This window comes from Tachypleus tridentatus, chromosome 1 (genome assembly GCF_004210375.1).
Source record: "Tachypleus tridentatus isolate NWPU-2018 chromosome 1, ASM421037v1, whole genome shotgun sequence".
Classification (NCBI taxonomy): domain Eukaryota; kingdom Metazoa; phylum Arthropoda; class Merostomata; order Xiphosura; family Limulidae; genus Tachypleus; species Tachypleus tridentatus.
This window is the reverse complement of record NC_134825.1, coordinates 181,624,765-181,633,392: the sequence shown is the minus strand read 5'-3', so window position 1 is coordinate 181,633,392 and position 8,628 is coordinate 181,624,765. Positions and strand designations below refer to the sequence as shown.

The following is an 8,628-nucleotide window of genomic DNA, read 5'->3' as shown; positions in this document are numbered from 1 at the left end:
GAAGGTTTTAGTATTAGTTAACATTTCTTTAGTTACTGTATACACTAGTAAGGTTTTAGTATCAGTTAACATTTCTTTAGTTACTGTATACACTAGTAAGGTTTTAGTATCAGTTAACATTTCTTTAGTTACTGTATACACTAGGAAGGTTTTAGTATTAGTTAACATTTCTTTAGTTACTATATACACTAGGAAGGTTTTAGTATTAGTTAACATTTCTTTAGTTACTGTATACACTAGGAAGGTTTTAGTATTAGTTAACATTTCTTTAGTTACTGTATACACTAGGAAGGTTTTAGTATTAGTTAACATTTCTTTAGTTACTGTATACACTAGGAAGGTTTTAGTATTAGTTAACATTTCTTTAGTTACTATATACACTAGGAAGGTTTTAGTATTAGTTAACATTTCTTTAGTTACTATATACACTAGTAAGGTTTTAGTATTATTTAACATTTCTTTAGTTACTATATACACTAGTAAGGTTTTAGTATTATTTAACATTTCTTTAGTTACTATATACACTAGTAAGGTTTTAGTATTAGTTAACATTTCTTTAGTTACTATATACACTAGGAAGGTTTTAGTATTAGTTAACATTTCTTTAGTTACTATATACACTAGGAAGGTTTTAGTATTAGTTAACATTTCTCTAGTTACTATATACACTAGAAAGGTTTTGGTATTAGTTAACATTTCTTTAGTTACTGTATACACTAGGAAGGTTTTAGTATTAGTTAACATTTCTTTAGTTACTGTATACACTAGTAAGGTTTTAGTATTAGTTAACATTTCTTTAGTTACTATATACACTAGTAAGGTTTTAGTATTAGTTAACATTTCTCTAGTTACTATATACACTAGAAAGGTTTTGGTATTAGTTAACATTTCTTTAGTTACTATATACACTAGGAAGGTTTTAGTATTAGTTAACATTTTTCTAGTTACTATATACACTAGGAAGGTTTTAGTATTAGTTAACATTTCTGTAGTTACTATATACAATAGGAAGGTTTTAGTATTAGTTAACATTTCTGTAGTTACTATATACAATAGGAATGTTTTAGTATTAGTTAACATTTCTTTAGTTACTGTATACACTAGTAAGGTTTTAGTATTAGTTAACATTTCTCTAGCTACTGTATACACTAGAAAGGTTTTAGTATTAGTTAACATTTCTTTAGTTACTATATACACTAGTAAGGTTTTAGTATTAGTTAACATTTCTTTAGTTACTATATACACTAGGAAGGTTTTAGTATTAATTTAATATTTTCTCTTCTTGCGACAAACTATAAAATTGTGGACTTTTGCTCTACAATTATGCCATGTACAAAATAAGTAACAAAAGTTAGTTTTTAGTCATAATAGTCTTAATGACTTGTTGATGTTATTGGTTGTTTTAATAATAGTATTTGAGAACTTCTTTCGTATTGGTTCAAAGTATGTTTTCTCCAAAAATGTGTTTGGGATGTGTTGTGTTGGAACATTTATTATTTAATGTAAATGTGACAATATTTTCATTTCACAATACTGCTACACAGTAAAACTAACAACTGTTAATCCTATCTGTAATCCAATGAAATGATAAACAAGGTTTATGTAATATGTGAAACTTGCTATAGACAAGGCCCTTCACCCAATACCATACTTCTTCACAAATTCAGTTTAACTAAACTTCTGGGAAGCCTCACCAGAGAAAATGTTCACCAACAAAAGTAGAAATTAAATAGTAATAGGACAAGTAAAGACGTGTTATAAACTTGCATTTCAACATGACAAAATAAGTACTTACAAACAACATGGGTGCTCAAGTGTTCAAACAATATATTTTAATTATTCTATGTTTATTTAATAACTTTTCATACATCTAATTAAAGCTGTGTATTACATTAATTAAAAGGTTAGTTTCGAGTTTTGGTTGCTTGCTACTTAAAGTGTTACAATGATGTAACATTACACCAAATATGGTCGAACAGTTCATGAATAACACAGTACTCAACAAGTATTTTCATTCTCATAATAACTGGTCATGTTACTGAACTGGTTATTAACTGACTCATATTAATGTTGTAAACAAATGGATTTCTAAAGAAAAAACTGCATTTGTCATTTGTTTTTTCAGTCAGTCAGTCTTCCAGTTCTGAATATACATTTCAACTGTTTTAAATGTTTTTGAAAATCCCATAAAAGGAAATAAAACACAGCTTTCACTTCACATTTGTTGAATGGAGGTATCTCATTAACAATCAAACTGAAATTCACTAAAAGTAAATAAAACCAAAATTACACATGTAAATCATAATAATCAGATTTTAACAATGAGCCAAACCAAACAAAACACATTGACAGACTCACTTTCAGCAAATGTCTGGGGTTCTGTTGAGGGCCAAAAGCCAGGTGGGTGAGTGATGCCTGGCCACTGTGCTGCTACACAACAGAATATAATGTACTCACATGCAGTTGGTATTCACTTTACAGAATAACTTAACTTTATCTACTGGATGTTTGGTGTACAGAAGGAATCTGAGTGAGCTCATGCCATTCTTTCCAAAAAAATAAACAAACATACTATAAAACATATGGTGCCCTGAATTTATAAAGCCTGTAAAATGAGTTAAAATACTTACTGTAAAACATATGGTGCCCTGAATTTATAAAGCCTATAAAATTGGGTTAAAATACTTAGTATAAAATAACATATGGTGCCCTGAATTTATAAAGCCTATAAATTGGGTTAAAATACTTAGTATAAAATAACATATGGTGCCCTGAATTTATAAAGCCTATAAACTGGGTTAAAAGTGTCTTAAACCATTAAAGCATACAAAATTTTCACCTCCAAATCAATGAAGTACCATCAACAGTTATAAAGACTACAAATTAATAAGGATACTGTTGATACACAGAAAACACAGAATGTGGGTTAATAACATTCAATGTAGTTTTGGTTTTGTTACATAACCACAACTTTAAAACTATTCCTCCAATAATAATTTAAAGTTTCTGCATTACTTTCAAATGTTAGAACTTTTTTTATATAGAATATGGATACTCAGAAGGTACCTAAAACATGTTTGGAGCACAATCTATCAAGAGCGACAACTGGACTTACCTCTGTAAAGCAAAGCGGCATGGGGAACTGTACATGACAATTGTGATTATTTATACTTCCATCTTCTACGGTCATCTGTTGAAGGGATTTCATCCAGTGGGGTGGACTGTCTGAACGACCTAAAAAACAAGATAGCCAGCCACTGTATGGTGGAACTTAATATTCCCCATCACATGTTTTCTTCTTTATCTAAAAAAAACAAGATAGCCAGCCACTGTATGGTGGAACTTAATATCCCCCCCATCACATGTTTTCTTCTTTATCTAATAAACAAGATAGCCAGCCACTGTATGGTGGAACTTAATATTCCCCCCCCATCACATGTTTTCTTCTTTATCTAAAAAACAAGATAGCCAGCCACTGTATGGTGGAACTTAATATCCCCCCCATCACATGTTTTCTTCTTTATCTAACAAACAAGATAGCCAGCCACTGTATGGTGGAACTTAATATTCCCCCCCATCACATGTTTTCTTCTTTATCTAAAAAACAAGATAGCCAGTCACTGTATGGTGGAACTTAATATTCCCCCCATCACATGTTTTCTTCTTTATCTAAATAACAAGATAGCCAGCCACTGTATGGTGGAACTTAATATTCCCCCCATCACATGTTTTCTTCTTTATCTAAATAACAAGATAGCCAGCCACTGTATGGTGGAACTTAATATTCCCCCCATCACATGTTTTCTTCTTTATCTAAAAAACAAGATAGCCAGTCACTGTATGGTGGAACTTAATATTCCCCCCATCACATGTTTTCTTCTTTATCTAAATAACAAGATAGCCAGCCACTGTATGGTGGAACTTAATATCCCCCCCATCACATGTTTTCTTCTTTATCTAATAAACAAGATAGCCAGCCACTGTATGGTGGAACTTAATATTCCCCCCATCACATGTTTTCTTCTTTATCTAAAAACAAGATAGCCAGCCACTGTATGGTGGAACTTAATATCCCCCCCATCACATGTTTTCTTCTTTATCTAATAAACAAGATAGCCAGCCACTGTATGGTGGAACTTAATATTCCCCCCATCACATGTTTTCTTCTTTATCTAAAAAACAAGATAGCCAGTCACTGTATGGTGGAACTTAATATTCCCCCCATCACATGTTTTCTTCTTTATCTAAAAAACAAGATAGCCAGTCACTGTATGGTGGAACTTAATATTCCCCCCATCACATGTTTTCTTCTTTATCTAAATAACAAGATAGCCAGCCACTGTATGGTGGAACACACATTTAAATACTCACTTCAAATTTAATAGGATTAGCACATTGGTCACCATGTAAGTACTACAGGAATGTTTGACTTACACATTCTTTGTATAATATCTTTGGTATAATACATGCCTTTCAAATCACAACTAATAAATATTAACAATGTGTATCTCATGCTAATGTTTGATAAACTGTAACAATACAGTATGATTCCTACATATGTAAATGAATGAGACAAGAGTAGTAACACCTACTGTCTGTGATACTTCCTGAGGACAGTATTGCAGGGTCTTCATTTACCCAGGACGGTCCATGAGGGTTCCATACAGGGTGAACTTGGTTACCTATACAGTTAAGAAATAACTATACTGTCTAACGAAATCATAACAATTAATAAACATAAATAACTATACTGTCTAACGAAATCATAACAATTAATATACATAAATAACTATACTGTCTAACGAAATCATAACAATTAATAAACATAAATAACTATACTGTCAAACGAAATCATACCAATTAATATACATAAATAACTATACTGTCAAACGAAATCATACCAATTAATATACATAAATAACTATACTGTCTAACGAAATCATACCAATTAATATACATAAATAACTATACTGTCTAACGAAATCATACCAATTAATATACATAAATAACTATACTGTCTAACGAAATCATAACAATTAATATACATAAATAACTATACTGTCTAACGAAATCATACCAATTAATATACATAAATAACTATACTTACTGTCTAACGAAATCATAACAATTAATATACATAAATAACTATACTTACTGTCTAACGAAATCATAACAATTAATATACATAAATAACTATACTTACTGTCTAACGAAATCATAACAATTAATATACATAAATAACTATACTTACTGTCTAACGAAATCATAACAATTAATATACATAAATAACTATACTGTAACAAAATCATAACAATTAATGTACATAAATAACTATACTGTCTAATGAAATCATACCAATTAATATACATAAATAACTATACTGTAACAAAATCATACCAATTAATATACATAAATAACTATACTGTAACAAAATCATATCAATTAATATACATAAATAACTATACTGTAACAAAATCATACCAATTAATATAATAAATAACTATACTGTCTAACGAAATCATACCAATTTAATCAATTAATATACATAACAAATTTTTACTTTCTAACCACACCTAACAAAATGAATAATATTAGTAGAATAATTAAAATACGTTAATGAAACCTACATAATTTCTATAAACTTCTAAATAATGTTTTTTCATTATAATATCATATTTAACTATGGTTTACTCAATATAATCTTGGCCACTTTGACTGAACTTATAATCACAACAAAACAGAAAAGTGTTAACTCCACAGTTCCAAGGTACTTGTAACCTTATTATTTCCTATGATTATTTTACATTTAGCAGCTGAAGTAAAAACCTGTTAAATAGAAAACAATGTCCTCCTGACATTGGACTGCTTACAGGATACTATAACACAATAATAACAAAGAAGCATGTGTAATATAATAAGATGACAATTCCCACAGAGTTTATTTTATTTGTGAACACAGTGTGAAAGGATTTAATGGTTTGTTTACAGAACAGTGTATGCAATAAGAATTGTCTGAAGTAATAGAACAGCAAGATTATTTTTATGTTATAAACCTGTACAAAGTCTAATTGATCTGATAAACTTAACAGATACTTGTATGTTAGTTACTCTCCCAGGATGGACATTATTAATCAGTAAGTGCTTATGGACAAGTATGTCATATCACTCATAAAAGATTAATTGTTAGTTACTTTTTAATACACAGAAGAACAATTATTTCAAGTGCTTACAATGTCACAAAATTCATAGAACTTGCTTGTCATACATGTCAAACCTCACCATAAGCCTTGTTAACTCCCTCACATGGAGAAGGAAGATAAATTACTTTTTTACAACAACACAAATTATCAAATTACTATACTGGTAGACATAAAAGCAATATTTATCTGGCTTTCTTACTATGTTATTACGTGCATTAATAAAAACTAATTTCTCTTCTGAGCAATGATTTACTCAACAGGTTTCCAGTGAAAATCTGGCATTCCTCTCCAAATGACTGTCAGATTTATATAGCTTGGAATACACTTTTTCTATTGGATATAAACTTGTATTTAGAGAAGTAACTGTGTAGGCAAGATGAATGTAGTAGAAAGGGCTAATCTGGTGGTTTATTAAATATATTAATATCTCTGCAGATCAGAAAGTGGAGAGACTTAATTTATATTTTAAGTTGTCAGGGTCTTACATTTGAGTTTCTAATTCATTAACCAGAACAGACATTGCAGGCTAGGTGTGATAAAACAAACTGACCATTACATACCTCATGACACACAAAATTGTTTAACACTTTGTTTTAAATATTTTTTGAAATAAAACATTAAAAGATGTCAAAATTTGAATTATAAACATGTAGAACCAATGTACATTCTTAATGAAGTTGTTTAAATTTTGAAAAGAGGTCTCAAACTTCACAACATGCTATCTTTAACCTGTTTGTAACAAAAAGGTTATAATTCTTTTCCCACAAATTAAAATACTTACTTCAGTGGGAGCTCCAAGTTTTAAAATATTCTGACCAAAACAGGATCACAAAAAGGTTTTATAAAATTAATATGAAAAACATAAAAGGCATAGATATAAACTTGATTTCTCAAATTCCTTATTATTAAACAATGTTCAATTACTCTACATTAGAAACTCTAAACTTACCTGAACAAGAGAAGGAATAGTTAATATTTTTAATTTCACCTTAGATCCTAAATCCTGAAAGTATGAATATTTAGCTGTAACTTCGTGATTTAGATTGATGGTTAGATTTCACATCCTTGTCAATGGCTAGACAAGGTAAAACAATACATCTAATTTTTTGCATTGTATACTAATGTTGGGATTCCCCAAAACATAGATATGAAAATATAACAACATCTAACAGCAGTCTACACTATTATCTTACCTTTAGGATTTTGGAGGACTGTAGGAGTTGGTACTGTCTGAGTAGTTGGAGGTCCAAAACTAATGTTGATATTTGGGAATAGAGCGTAAACTTTCTTGCCAGTCTTTCATGACAAAAGCATTACCAAACTGTAATTTTTCAACAAAAGATAACATATTACTTAACTCTCTCTACACAGACTCGGTCAATACGACCAACAACGTAACCACCTTGTACATGTTTCAAGTCAGTATAGTATTAATATACAAAGTGTATCTTCAGAAAATCTAACAGTCTTTCAGTAAACAAGTTATTACATACAAAAATCAGATGTTTTAATGAAGTACTTTTAATAGATTAAAAAGAGATTTGAATAAAGTGTATGACTGTAAAATGATTTTCATGTTAAGACTTAAATTGCTTTTGTTCATCTCAGAAATCTCAAATTTAATCTGCATAATCTCAAAGTTTTTTCATCAATAAATCTTTATCTGTTATTTTCTTTACCTTACTCTATTAATGGTCAATTTGATCAAACATGTAACAACCAAAAATAGTTGATAAAACCTAAATTACTCTTTTTCTTTCTAGAATGACTTCAAACTATAACATGAAACTACACTTGTTTATCCGAAGTGGCTTTACATTTGAAACAGTATAGTTCTATTCATATTTAAATTAATTTTTACTGTCTTTTGACTGCCCTTTAAGCCATTACAAGTTTTAAATCTGAAGAAACATGGCTCACATTAGTTATCAAATTACTTTACACACAAGCTGCTCACATCCACGTTTATTGAAAATTTTATTATTTCTTGATGACAAGAAGCCACTTGAAATAAATATGTATCTCAGATAAGGAGAAAATGTTTCAACCTTCCTAGGTCAACTTAAAGATAAGAGAGAGAGAGTTTGAATGTGACTGTGACAGACATCTTAGTACAAGAGTATAAATGGATACGAGATTGTAGGGAGCATTGCAGGTGGATGTCAGGCTATTAATTAGTATAGGTATAAACATGTTTCTTTATATTGGTTTAATTTTGGTTTTAGTTGTTGTATAAGTAGGGCTCCTTTGATTTTGTGTTTGTTTATATGTTTCCCTATTTAATAGCTGGTTGTTTTCTATGGTTATGTTACATTTACTCCAAATCAAATAAACTTGATTAATTTCTTTACTTATTGAAATTAATATTTATATTTACTGTTCATTAAAGTATCAAATCCTGACCAGGCAGATATTCAACTCTATGCCT

The 8,628-nt window shown here is 29.6% G+C and overlaps 1 pseudogene across 1 annotated transcript in view; it reads right to left on the bottom strand.

Annotated features, from left to right (window-relative positions):
* Positions 1-2,358: 2,358 nt before the first annotated feature.
* Positions 2,359-8,628, bottom strand: part of LOC143233816 (CCR4-NOT transcription complex subunit 4-like) — a 49,341-nt pseudogene continuing 43,071 nt past the window's right edge. The window contains exons 13-15 of the transcript XR_013018330.1: positions 7,394-7,521; positions 4,593-4,682; positions 2,359-3,234 (exon numbers count right to left, since the gene is read on the bottom strand). The product of XR_013018330.1 is annotated as a CCR4-NOT transcription complex subunit 4-like (transcript). The remainder of the gene's footprint in view (positions 3,235-4,592; positions 4,683-7,393; positions 7,522-8,628) is intronic.